The sequence below is a fragment of the Homarus americanus genome, unplaced genomic scaffold (genome assembly GCF_018991925.1).
Source record: "Homarus americanus isolate GMGI-L3 unplaced genomic scaffold, GMGI_Hamer_2.0 scaffold57424, whole genome shotgun sequence".
In the NCBI taxonomy this organism is placed as follows: Eukaryota; Metazoa; Arthropoda; class Malacostraca; order Decapoda; family Nephropidae; genus Homarus; species Homarus americanus.
The window spans coordinates 128,455-142,500 of record NW_024734788.1 but is presented as its reverse complement, the minus strand read 5'-3'; the positions used below and the strand labels follow the sequence as shown (position 1 = coordinate 142,500).

Genomic DNA, 14,046 nt, shown 5'->3' with positions numbered 1-14,046 from the left:
AGGGAGGGAGATTTCTGCTACAGTCGGTCTCAAAAGTACTGAATAAGAATGGGAAATACGAAATATTGTGCTCACTGGCGATATGATGACACTCATCTGTTGCTAAGATTTATGATCCACGTATAAATTTATTTTTTCATTAAGGAATAATGGAGACGTCTTCCATTTTTCTTTCTTATTTTCCATGAGAAGAACATATTTGGTGCTACTATATAGTATGCGGTCTACCGAGCTGCAGTTAGTCTACAGATATTTACACTGCAGCATCCATCAACCTAGCCTAAGCTAAGCTAAGATAAGTTAAGCTAGGTTAGGTTATTGAACTCGACAGTGTAAACATCCCGGTAGACTAACTTCAGCTCGGTAAACAGCATACTATAAATATCGTGGTAGACAACATTCTATGGTAGCATCACATTTTTCATTTCTCGGTAGGTAAATGTGTTGAATAATACGTGATTTATATACAGTATGTTATCAACAACAAACAAAGGAAAAGAGTAGGTCGGCGTCAGGGAAAGGATGCCATCTTATTTCTGAAAATTTGTTTGAAGGTGATCTTGATTTTTTTTTATTATTTATTGAATATAAATTCAGTGAGGAAGATTAAATTTACTATAGGTTCGCCAAATCTCACCTCTCAGTTGCAAATCCCATTATATACGTCACAAGAAAAGGCAAACCCTCTCCATACATAATATGATTTAACGTCTGATCCAGGCAATCATCCCCTCCCCATACAACCATAGCCACTAAGACTCACGTAAATACAAGATCCTAACAAAACCTCTGGCCTCGATGGTCGTCCTCCGAGATTGTAGACTCACTCGCCTTTATATCTCTACCGTCTTAAAAGCTAGCTAATACATCAACAATTCCTAAACATGGTATCTTCCTCGCTCATGACTTTAGGATCGTTAACAGTGGCACAGACTCTCTCGTTACCCTAAATATCTTAATCCAATTTACAGAAGTTTCATCATCGGGCTGCTCCTCCCACACTTCCTGCGTATGACCTTCCAACTTTTCTCATCTGTCGAATCTCCTTTTATCTATCCAGCCTCAATAACAGTGCGGTGGTACACGGATTTTGTTCTGACTATTTTCTGATTCCTCTGGCAGCCTGAGAGAGGAGCGGAAGGCTATTGTAATCGGTCTGGTGAGTGAATCAGCACATGAGAAAATCAGTATGCAAATAAAATTTATAGATATTTCAACAATTGTTTCAACTGTTTTCCCTTAGTGGGGGAAGACTATGCCTACTCAGTGTGTGTGTGTGTGTGTAGGTGTGTAGATAACACTAAGGACTTTTCCTGGTCAAATCCTATAGTTTTGCTTACTAATAATCTTCCACGACCTCAAAACAAACGTAAGTAACAAATATATGACTTAAGTCTTCGAGACTGTCTGTTTCACACCAGTTTATCAAGATAAACTTGAAAACTTCCGGTTTGCAAGACTATCTAAGTGTTTCTTCTATTGTTACCCATATTTTTACAGTCGTTACATATTACACACAATAAAATACAGTATTATCTTAAATAAAATTACCTTACAGGAAACTTTTGACCTCCTTCCCGTGTTAATCCGTAAGTGAACTTCCCGAAAATGCTTCCAGTCTTATTGCTTACGTAAGTTTGGTTTATTTTCGCCTGGAATTTCGATTTTGTATCCAGGGAGATGCAATGCAGACCTCCCCCGCTGTACAGGTGGTCACTGACAGGTGGATTTTGAAGAAATATTGGCACTCAGACACAAAGATACATATGATACTACAGGAACATTACTGAAATTATAAGACAGTGGAAACTAACTTATAGAACCAACTATTTCATTTTCATGTTCGAAAAAAACTAAAAAAAAAAACTCATTATAGACCTGTCATAGAAGAGAAGTGATTAAGAAATGGTCATAAGCTGCGTCAGAAACGGTCATGGAGTTTGACGTCACAGGTAAAACACACTGCTTTCAAACGTATATTGTACGAGTATTAATTCAATGTTTAATTTTGACGTAAGAATATTTGGAATAAATTTAGAAAAAACGAAATCTGAAATTGTACCGATGCAAACCTGAGAATACAAAATCCTAACCATAACACACATGGTTTATGTTTCCTCAAAAGGGGACAACCTGTCTAAGTGTGTTCGGGAGGAAACAAACGTGTATTCAAAAATATTAGTTTTAACTCATAATAGTTACAACACTGTCATAATAGGTACATCACTATCAACACTGTCATAATAGTTACAACACTATCAACACTGTCATAATAGGTACAACACTATCAACACTGTCATAATAGGTACAACACTATCAACACTGACATAATAGGTCCATCACTATCAACACTGTCATAATAGTTACAACACTATCAACACTGTCATAATAGTTACAACACTATCAACACTGTCATAATAGGTACAACACTATCAACACTGTCATAATAGGTACAACACTATCAACACTGTCATAATAGTTAGAACACTGTCACAATTATTACAACAACTGCGGAAGTATGGTGGCAGACTCTGTGGCCTCGTGTGTGTGGTTCTGGCCCATCCTCCAATCATCATTCTCACGCAAATTCCCAAGAACAAGAAAAGTTCCACCAACATCTCATCTCCGGACGAGGAATTTCCCCCAGGCATTTATTTTTACAGCGACTGGGGCGACTGGGGCGAGATATTAAAGATCTGTGTTTAGTCCAGGTTGGAGGAGTGAATTAGTGCTGGTATTGTGAATAATAGCTCGCGTTTATTTCATACTGGTGTTTTATATTCACCAGGTTTCCTTCGTCACTCTCCTAAATTAAAACTATATTCCCTTTTATCATATTTCACCTTATACTTTATTCTGAAATTGGATTTTATATTTTAGACAATCTCGTCAGGTCGTACATATGTGTTGACTATGACAAACATCTCTGGGTGTTGGTGAAGTCGATGTTGGTGGAGCGGTGAGGGTGTGTGATGCTCATGGCCGCGTGAGATTAACTTACCTGGATGTTTGTCGAGGTAAAATAATATGGTGATGGCGACTCCCACAGTACGTGTTCGTGGGTGACTGTTGTTCTTTTGCTTTTTTCTTGTCTCTCTCTACTGCCTTCCTTCTTGTCACCTTTTCTGTTTATTAATATTAGAGTGAAGTTTTTCTTTTTAATTGTATTCTTCGCTATTAAATTGAATACAAGTTCTTTTTTAAATTCCCTAGTCTAAAAATTAATGGTTATTTAGGTCTTAATCAGGATATTTTACTCAACAATTTACATATTCCTTTGTGATGACAAATTTCAATATATATGAATGTAGTAACTTCATTTTTCCATTACCTATGACTTAATTTCAAGACACACACACACATACACACCACCACCACCAACAACAACAACAACAACAGCAGCAGCAACAACAATATAACAACAACAACACCACCACCACCACCACCACCACCACCACCACCCACCACCACCACCACCATCATCGCCGCCACCACCATACCACCACCACCATCACCACCAACTACTACTACTACTAGTTTGTTGTCACTCGGAATCGATTATGACGATCATCCAGCTATGATACAATGATATGAGTTATTAAGGATGTCGCCTTCGTTGGTGAGCTCTGAGGTGACTCGAGAGGCCGATACGGACTCGGCAAGGCCAACCACAGATGTTGCACGTGTGGAGGGCTACATCTAGTGTGGGAGGGTCGGCGACAGCGTATTTCCGGTGCAGGAGCTTGTCTGCCTCGGTATGCAGTCGGGTTAACTCGAAAATATTGACACCTCGTGTGGTGCTCCTCCCAGATAAGGGAGGTCCATTTGGCACTTTTTCAGGTTTGTCTTAAGACTATCCTTATACCTTTTCATTTGCCCGCCAGCGTTACGTTTAAAATTCATTAGGTGACTGTAAAGTAGCTGCTTTGGCAGTCTACTGTCGTCCATGCGGGTAACATGGCCAGTCTAGCGTAGTTGTTCATGGATAATGGTAGCTTCGATGCTCCTACAGTTGGTGTCAACAAGAATATTGGCATTTATTCTCTTGTCTTCCCAGGAACTCGAAGGCTGGAACGTAGACTGCGTTGGTGAAAGTTTTCAAATGCCTTGAGGTACAGTGTCACCCAAAAGTTCGTTAACTCTCCCAGCCAGCTATTGTTGCACTGAGACAATTTCAAATATCTGAAGCAGGCAGTGCAGCAATATCTGGCTGGGAGAGTTAACGAACTTTTGGGTGAGACTGTACCTCCTGCATGTGACCCATGTTTCGCTGCCATACAGCAGGGTAGAGAGGACCACTGCTCAATTCACTGACGCCTCAATATTCTTCCCCAGATGACTGTACACCCCAATATCCCCCCCCCAGCTGAATGTACACCTCAATATTCTCCCACACCTGACTGTACATTTCAATATTCTCCCCAGCTGACTGTACAGTACACCCCAATATTCTCCCCAGCTGACTGTACACCTCAGTATTCTCCCCAGCTGACTGTACACCTCAGTATTCTCCCCAGCTGACTGTACACCTCAGCATTCTCCCCACCTGACTGTACACCTCAGTATTCTCCCCAACTGACTGTGCAGTACACCTCAGTATTCTCCCCAGCTGACTGTACACCTCCAGCCTCCCCAGCCTGACTGTACAGTACACCTCAGTATTCTCCCCAGCTGACTGGCCTGATGTACACCTCAGTATTCTCCCCAGCAGCTTACACCTCAGTATTCTCCCCAGCTGACTGTACACCTCAGTATTCTCCCCAGCTGACTGCTTACACCTCAGTATTCTCCCCAGCTGACTAACCACATTTCAATATTCCTCCCCAGCTGACTGCAGTACCCCAATATTCTTCAGCTGACTGTACCTCAGTGCTCTCCCCAGCTGACTGTACACCTCAGTATTCTCCCCAGCTGACTGTACACCTCAATGTTCTCCCCAATGACTGTACACCTCAGTATTCTCCCCAGCTGACTGTATACCTCAATATTCTCCCCCAGCTGACTGTACAGTACACCCCAATATTCTCCCCCACCTGCCTGTACACCTCAGTATTCTCCCCAGCTGACTGTACACCCCAATATTCTCCCAGCTGACTGTACACCTCAGTATTCTCCCCCAGCTGACTGTACACCCCAATATTCTTCCCCAGCTGACTGTACCTTTCAATATTCTCCCCCACCTGACTGTACACCTCAATATTCTTCCCCAGCTGACTGTACACCTCAATATTCTCCCCAGCTGACTGTACACCTCAGTATATAAGTTACGTTCTTACGCATATGTCTATTTAATGTATTTCTTGCAGTTTGAGTCTTGTATCATGCACCCTTATAAGAATTATCGCTCGCAGACGTAATTTTTTTTTTCTCTCTCTCTCTCTCTCTGTTTTAACTACTAGATCGAGCCACTGTGACCCACTAACACCAAGATGAATATATCACTTAACTCACTGGTGGTTAAAAAATATTGGGTACTTAGACCTGATTTAGTTGTGAAATACAGTGACTGGAACCGTAATTCCCAGGTGCATATTATTCATAATGTCGGGGATATTCCTTTCGTGTTGCGCGGTGAGAAGCTAGAGAAGGGAACATATTTCGCCTGTAATTGAACAGAAATAGAAACTGGTAAAACAAAACAGAATATTGCAACTTACCTTTATTAATCCTGAGGTATTTGACCACTTCCGAATTCCGTTCAACTTCTGTTCACAAGTTCACTTAAAACGTTATATCATTTGTTATATTTCTATTTTCTCACAAACCTTTAGTTTGGTCATATTTCAGCTCCTTACACTGGTGTATACTAATACGAATATATTTACGCACGCATGTGTGTGTGTGTGTGTGTATGTTTGGGCTTGAAACGAGTTTTGAAGCGAGCTGAGCTACCACGGTGATGTACGCTCGCCGACCCCCACGCCCTCACTGCCCGCGCGTCAACACCAGAGTGTGAAGCTCACACCACTGACCCACACTCTTGTTGCTCTAGCACGCGGCGCACTATTTCACCCCCCCACCCCCTTCCCTCCCTTCCTCTCATCGTCTTGATTTACGTTTATCATACACACATACACACACATATATATATATATATATATATATATATATATATATATATATATATATATATATATATATATATATATATGGTAAAATTTTAGATATCCAAACTAATCTAGGTTTCACCATCTAATATATCATGAAAGCCCCACATCCACAGCATTGCTAAAGCTCCCGAAAGCTGGGAATGATGTACAGATGCCATAGCTACTTTACTCTTGAGCAGTTGCTTCAAGTATATAAGGGATTCATTCGTCCTATCTTGGAGTACCTCCTTCTTTCCTTACACAGCCAAACTGTGGAATGCTCCGCCTTCTTCTGTGTTTCTATACTCATACAATCTGTCTCACTTCAAAAAGCTGGTTTTTCGGCATCTTCGTGGTGTAGATTAACATTATCTTTTTCATTTCTATTTTTAATTTTTTTTACTCTTATTTTTTCGCCCCCTAGGCCCCGTTGTGGGTCGATGATCTGTGCCCGGGTGTGCTATTCGTAAAAAAAAAAAATAAAAAAAAATAAAAATAAAAAACGTTCATTTCGTCCACCAAAGAACTAAAAGAGTTTGTACACTTAACTGTTAGCCTCGTACACTACCAGCCTAGGCGCCCCTCTCTTCACTATCTGCCTCTAGTTTGTGTTGTCAGAGATAGACCCTCCCCGTCTCACATCTTCCTCCTTCAGCCTCTCAATCTCTTCCTTCAGCTCTTCCTTTTTGCGCCTGACCTTCTCAATCTCAGCCTTCAGAAAGACACAGAGCTGTTCCCAGTTAGCATGAGACATAGTTATACTGTCTGGTAATCCTCGGGAGCTAATTTGCTATGACTATTTTGCGCTCGGTCAGATAACAACACTGTTAATATAAATTCAAAACAATCAGATTTTTTTTCCATAATAGACCAAATAGATCATAAAAATGCATATAAATTAATATTTTCATACAAAACCAAACATGACCTAGCCTGACTGACCTGACCTAACCTGTCCTAACCTAATCTTACTCTAATCCACTTCAGGTATAGTTTATCCATCTTATAAAAATGAACGAAACCTAAGATGAAACAGAAAAAAAAATGCCGTATCCGAATTAATTTTCATCGAATTATATATATAAAAACATAAAGTTATCCCTATTGGGCAGAAAACTTCAGTTAATTATTAAGGCTTAATCCGTAATCATCTTCAGAACAAATGATTTAAACCTACACAGTTACAATCATCAGTATTTTACCAGTTTACGTCATGTGTAAGTTGGAGGGCAGCATATATTGGTAAAACAAAAAATCACCTAAAGACACACACATCCACGAGCACTTAGGTCGTTTTGTTCATACGGGCTAATTAATCTCTACCACGTCACTCCTCTGTCCGTCCGTCTGTCTGTCACTATTTTATCCGTCCGTGTGTGTGTGTGTGTGTGTGTGTGTGTGTGTGTGTGTGTGTGTGTGTGTGTGTGTGTTTATACAGTATGCTGATCATAATGGAGTAATAGAAAGAGCTGCCGTGCTTTACAATGTCAGTGGAATGTAAGAATTTCAAGCTGGGAGTTATTGAGTCGTGTGTGGATGAACTGTCTCCGGTTCATCGTCCAGGTTATCAACAGTTGCAAACGAGGATCAGCGAACTTGTTCCTCCGCAGACTCATCCTCCAGCATCCCTGTACACAATGGTGCAGGGTAACTGCTAGCACAACTATACATTTTCTTTAAGTTGATAAGTTTGTTTCTATGTTAAACTTTGTCCGAGGTACTTTAGGAATTTCAGTCCCTCACTCAACCATGACGTCAGCCACCTAAATCTCCCCGATATAATAATCAATCAGTAGCGAGAATTCCTTCCCCTTGAGTGTTGCTTCTCTGAAATATTTTCCAGATAAACTTTCGCCTCCCTCAGACAACAGTTAACACTGAACAAAAATAATCGTAAGTGGTCAAGACTGACTTAACTGAACATGTTTCATTTGTGACGTCGCTAGTCAAGCGCTTTCTCAAGATGTCTATATTCTTAGACTTTCTAACAATCTCACCCTCAAGAAATTAGAGTTTTGTTGGGATGATCTTCTGTTGTGAAGCAATACTCTGGCAGCATCAAAGAGACGCCAGAGTTTCCCGAACCGAGGGATGCGTTTATTGGGATCCGGTAAACAACTCACCTTTCAGTTAGAAAACATAATGTTTAAGTACGTGGATAAGATAAAACAATTTGTCTTTTATGGTAAAGTGCTTACGACAGTATCACTCTTAGGAAAGTTAAAAGATTTTAAGTTGTCTGTATACTGGAGGTACAGTGAGGGCAAAAATTTATCCACTGATGACCAAGATCACTGGTCCGCATCCCTCATATTTCCGGCCGCATGCGTCCAGAGCATTAATATTTGCGGCTAAAACTGTAGCTAGTATATCATTTGAATACAATGAATGTTTAGCATCATAACGTGTATATAGAGTGTGAGTACAGCAGATATAGATACACTGATCATGGCCTAAGACGACGTGTGGGGTTAAAGTCTACGGCCGTCACCACTATTGTTTCATTAACGTGGCTTAATATACAAATAATTTATTATTAATATATATGTTGGGCTCTGGAACCAAAAGGTGACCACAACGCGTTGTGGTTTGGAAAATAACCAGAAGCGAGATTTTGCTATAGGTTAGATTAGGTCAGTTGGATTAGGTTAGATTAGTTTGGATTAGGTTAGGTAAAATCCAAAAGCAAATTTCGTGTAGTTATTTGAAACCAACCACAACGCGTTGTGGTCGTTTTTCGGTTTCTAAGCCCAACATATATACAAACACACTTAATGTTATCTAATTATCTACTTATTCATTAGCTTGTTCAAACATATTAGCCGCAGTCGTATAGATCAACGTATGAATATCTCTCTCTCTCTCTCTCTCTCTCTCTCTCTCTCTCTCTCTTTTTTTTATATATATATATATATATATATATATATATATATATATATATATATATATATATATATATATATATATATATATATATATATATATATATATATATATTTTTTTTTTTTTTTTTTTTAGAAGATATAGACAGAACTTTAGAGCAAAATTTTTGTACGAGATATTATTTCCAACATAAAGTGTTACTTAGCATACTCAACCCAGCGTGCACACACACACACACACACACACACACACACACACACACCCAGAAGTCCCTACGCGGGGGTTGAAAATAACTCGTCCAAATATTTAGATCTAATTTTTTGCCATATTGGCCGCAGTGGTAACGTACTGTTAACACCAAATTGGGATAACAAACACAGCTGTCCTGGCGTCATGGTACAGTTCAACACAGCAAACACAAGGGAAGGAGTGAGTTTGGGTCACGGATATAAGGTGTCTGGGACTCACAACTAATCTCAACTTTATACAGTAAATTGAATCATTAGTTTTGGTGAAAAAATCAACACGTTAATAAGCTATTATGCTATAGACACACACACACACACATATATATATATATATATATATATATATATATATATATATATATATATATATATATATATATATATATATAAATCAGGAAAAGAAACCTGAACATTGCTCGTCTTTATTCAAGACATCTTCAGTTGCCTCTGAAGATGTCTTGAATAAAACAAAATTTATACATGTTTTCATTGGATCTACATGAAATATATATATATATATATATATATATATATATATATATATATATATATATATATATATATATATATATATATATTTATATATTCCTCTAGCTCCTGACAGGCTTTCACACTTCCCATCAGCATTTTTTCAGTCTAATATTAACTGACACAAGCCCGGACCTGCCGTGTCTGTGAACAAAACTACATACAATATTTGGAAAAAATATAAGAGGTCCTTTACATTTTGTATTCCTTCCTGTATAGCATTAAGGCCACTGGAAATAAAACTCATTGTTAATTAGGAAATGTTATTTTTTATCAATTTAGTTTAGAAATACGACTTCACTTTGGCTTTACCTGTATGAAAATGACAGAAAAATTTTATTGCAATTTTATCCGGATGTTTCAGTAGATTTCCTGGACTATTAACCTAACATAATTATGTAAAGGCTGTTTATGATGATAACCGATGCCGTACATAAAACACGGGAAACTTTACCCTACGTGAGCGAGTTTCCATTAAGTTATAGCAGAAAAAACAAAAGTTATCCTTATCTGGCAAAAATAGTTCTTACGTTCTAAGGCTTAATCAGACTGCTACTTCTTTTTCGTGTGATATACAAACAGTATTATTATATAAGTAGGTGGTGAGTCTGGTGGCGTAGAACACTATAGATGACTGAATGCTTGTTGGTGTAGAACTGTAGATGGTTGGTGGAGTTGGTGGCGCAAGTGGTTGGTGGAGTTGGTGGTGCAAGTGGTTGGTGGAGTTGGTGGTGCAAGTGGTTGGTGGAGTTGGTGGTGCAAGTGGTTGGTGGAGTTGGTGGTGCAAGTGGTTGGTGGGTTAATTGGTGCAAGTGGTTGGTGGTAAGTTTGATCACCTATATGGAGTGAGGGCAACACAGACTTATATTACATCATCATGAACACTCAGGTCTTACCACCTGTACACTCACCACACCTGTACACTCACCACACCTGTAGTTTATTATGCGTATCTGTGGTAGTTCAAGTGTTTACAGTATCTGAAGATTATATAAGTTACGTTAGGTTAGGTTCGTAAGTAATGGTGGTTTAGGTTAAGTAATGATAGGTTAGGTTAGATAAGGTATGTTAAAATAAGGTTAAGTTAGGTTAGTTTGGGTTGGGTTAGGTTAGGTTAGGTTAGGTTGGGTTAGTTTGGGTTGGGTTTAGAATAGTTTATAGATTAGAATTATAAGTTATTGTTTATTTTTTTTATTCCTCTTCTGATGCCCTGGAATGGTTGACCAGATGATGGGTGATATTCCTTCTACAGTATATGTGTTGGGTGCTTCAAGATTATTTTTTTTTCACTTGGAAAATGTTATAGGTGTAGAATAGGAACGTCTTCTTCATTTGGACTTGGTCTTTTATGAAACTTAACCCACCTTAATCTAAAAACTATTGTATAGCCTCTGTTGAGTTGAATAACATGCCTGACGTTGTACACTCCTTCATACAAATGTTTGCCGATGACGCCAAGTTATTTCTGGAAATTAAGAACCAAGCGGACTGTGAAGAGCTGCAGCAGGATCTCTGTGGGGTCCAAGAATGGTCGAAGAAATGGCTGCTGAGATTCAAGGTCAGAAAGGAATGCACCTGGGACGTACCAACGGTAAGGAGGCGTATCATATGTCCCAACGGGATGAAGAAACTGCACTAGTTGAGACTGAATGTGAGAAGGACCTAGGTGTGTATGTTCTAATGAGCTGAAGTTCCGGGCCATTGCGAGAAGATGTTAAACCAGGGAAATAAATGATTGGGTCTGAAAGAAGGTCGTTCATATATCTAGAAGGTCCGCCCCTCGTAACGATCTCCAAGAGTGAAGTGCTTCCCTATCTGGAGTACTGTCACCTCGTCTGGTCCCCGAGATATGCTAGGGACTGTCAGTTGGTTGAAAATGTTCAAGGAGGCCACCAGGTTGGTGCCTGCCCTTTGGCACTTCAGCTACCCTGGAGAGATTGGACGCCTGAACTTGCCTATCTTATACCACAGACGGGCATGGGGAGGACCTAGTTAAGGTGTATAAGCGTCTCAGGGGCACTACTCAGTCGAGTGTCCTTACTTGATGCTGGCGGACGCTCGCCCCTAGGGGGTCACAGCTCAAGATTGAAGAAGCCGCAAGTCCAGAAAACCGTGAGGCAAACTTTTTCGGAGTGAAGGTTGTAAACTCTTGGAACAATCTACCAGAGAGTGTTGTGATGGCACCGAGTGTGAGCTCTTTCAAGACCAGACTTGACCAACACTGGAGCAGGTTCAGGTACATTCAGGAGCCGGTGCATGCCCAGTACTTGCCAACAGTGCGTGACAGAGACGTGACCGATCGCCCAAGCGGCTAACGAGCCGATCAGTGGTGAAGAGGATAAAAGTAAAAAAAAGAATGAAGTGTTGTACAATAAAGTAGTGAAAATAGTCCCATCTCCACACATTTATACGAGCTTCAGTAAATACAGGTTGCCAAAATGCCCTAGAAGTGTGACATCATATAGCCAGACCTGGTCCTGGTCCTTCTACTTACTCGTATCATGCCACTGTTTCTCGAGGTTGTCCCTGATCGTGGCTTTTATAGCTCGGGAGGCGGGTCACGCGCTTCTTTTTTTTTAGTAAATATTGAAATTTGGCGTTAAATATTAACTTGTGGAGTAATCTACCGGGAACTGAATGACGCAATCGTGACGCAGTGTACCAAGAAACAGCACCACCTTATTAATACTCTCACTTGGATGTGACATTTTTTCCCAGAATTTGGCTGTGTACGAGAAAGGATCTCTCTGTCGTATAGATTTATTTTCAGTTGTACAAATGTATTATTATATATCTGATATCAATAACTATTTTATTTGTATTTTTAATGTTCATCAAGGCTGTACGTTTAGAGTATTGTAATAATAAATTATAATGATGTGTATCCAACTGTTATCCTACAACTAAACCAAACTCAAAATGAAATAGTTACCTAAGGAAATCCATTTCTTCTCATCACTTCTGCTTATAAAGAAAACGTGCAAGAATGGGAATATGAGTTATTTTGGCAACGCTGACGGGGTGACAGTACTCCCGGCAGGGTGACAGTACTCCAGACGGGGTGACAGTATTCCAGACGGGGTGACGGTACTCCAGACGAGGATGCATTTCACTCCTGAAGATCTACACGACCTAAGAGCAACTGTTGGCACCTGTGGGCATGTACTGGCTCTCTGTTACGTACTGTTAGCACCTGTGGGCATGGACTGGCTCTCTGTTACGTACTGTGCACCTGTGGGCATGTACTGGCTCTCTGTTACGTACTGTTAGCACCTGTGGTATACTGGCTCTCTGTAACACATTATTGGCACTGTGGGCATGTACTGGCTCTCTGTTACGCACTGTTAGCACCTGTGGGCATGTACTGGCTTCTGTTAGGTACTGTTAGCACCTGTGGGCATGTACTGGCTCTCCTTTACCGTTTTCGTCCCCCTCCGCCTTAACCGGGCATGAGCCATTCCTTTCCCTCCCTCCCTCCCTCCCTCCTCCCCAGCTGCTGTTTGTGGTTGGTTCCTCCCTCCCTCCCTCCCCCAGCTGCTGTTTGTTTCCTCCTTCCCTCCCTCCCTCCCTCCCTCCCCAGCTGCTGTTTGTGGTTGTTCCTTCCTCCTCCCTCCCTCCCTCCCTCCTCCCTCCCTCCCAGCTGCTGTTTGTGGTTGGCCTCCCTCCTCCCTCCCCAGCTGCTGTTTGTGTGTTCGTTCCTCCTCCCTCCTCCCAGCTGCTGTGTGGTTGGTTCCTCCTTCCCCAGCTGCTGCTTGTGGTTGGTTCCTCCCTCTCCCCTCCCAGCAGCTGTTTGTGGTTGGTTCTTCTTCCCAGCTGCTGCTTGTTCGGTTACTCCCTCCCTCCTCCCCAGCTGCTGTTTGTGTGCTTCTCCTCCCAGCTGCTGTTTGTGGTTGGTTCCTCCTTCCCTCCTCCCTCCCCAGCAGCTGTTTGTGGTTGGTTCCTTCTTCCCCAGCTGCTGTTTGTGGTTGGTTACTCCCTCCCTCCCTCCCTGCTGCTGTTTGTGGTTGGCTTCTCCCCCATGCTGTTTGGGTTGGTTTCTCCTCCCCCAGCTGCTGTTTGTGGTTGCTTCTCCCTCCCCTGCTGTTTGTGGTTGCTTCTCTCCCTCCCCGCTGCTGTTTTGTGGTTGGTTTCTCCTCCCCACTGCTTTTGTGGTTGGTTTCCTCCCTCCAGCTGCTGTTTGTGGTTGGTTTCTCCCTCCTGACTGTTTTGTGGTTTGTTCTCCCTCCCCAGCTGCTGTTTGTGGTTGGCTTCTCCCTCCCCAGCTGCTGTTTGTGGTTGGTTTCTCCCTCCCAGCTGCT

At 41.2% G+C, this 14,046-nt stretch overlaps 1 protein-coding gene across 2 annotated transcripts in view; it reads right to left on the bottom strand.

The window, feature by feature from the left end:
• Positions 1-5,941, bottom strand: part of LOC121870509 (G-protein coupled receptor dmsr-1-like) — an 89,797-nt gene extending 83,856 nt beyond the window's left edge. For both annotated transcript variants that reach the window (XM_042372347.1, XM_042372348.1), the window contains exon 1: positions 5,658-5,941. The gene's annotated coding sequence lies outside the window, so the exon portion shown is untranslated. The remainder of the gene's footprint in view (positions 1-5,657) is intronic.
• Between the last annotated feature and the right edge of the window lie 8,105 nt (positions 5,942-14,046).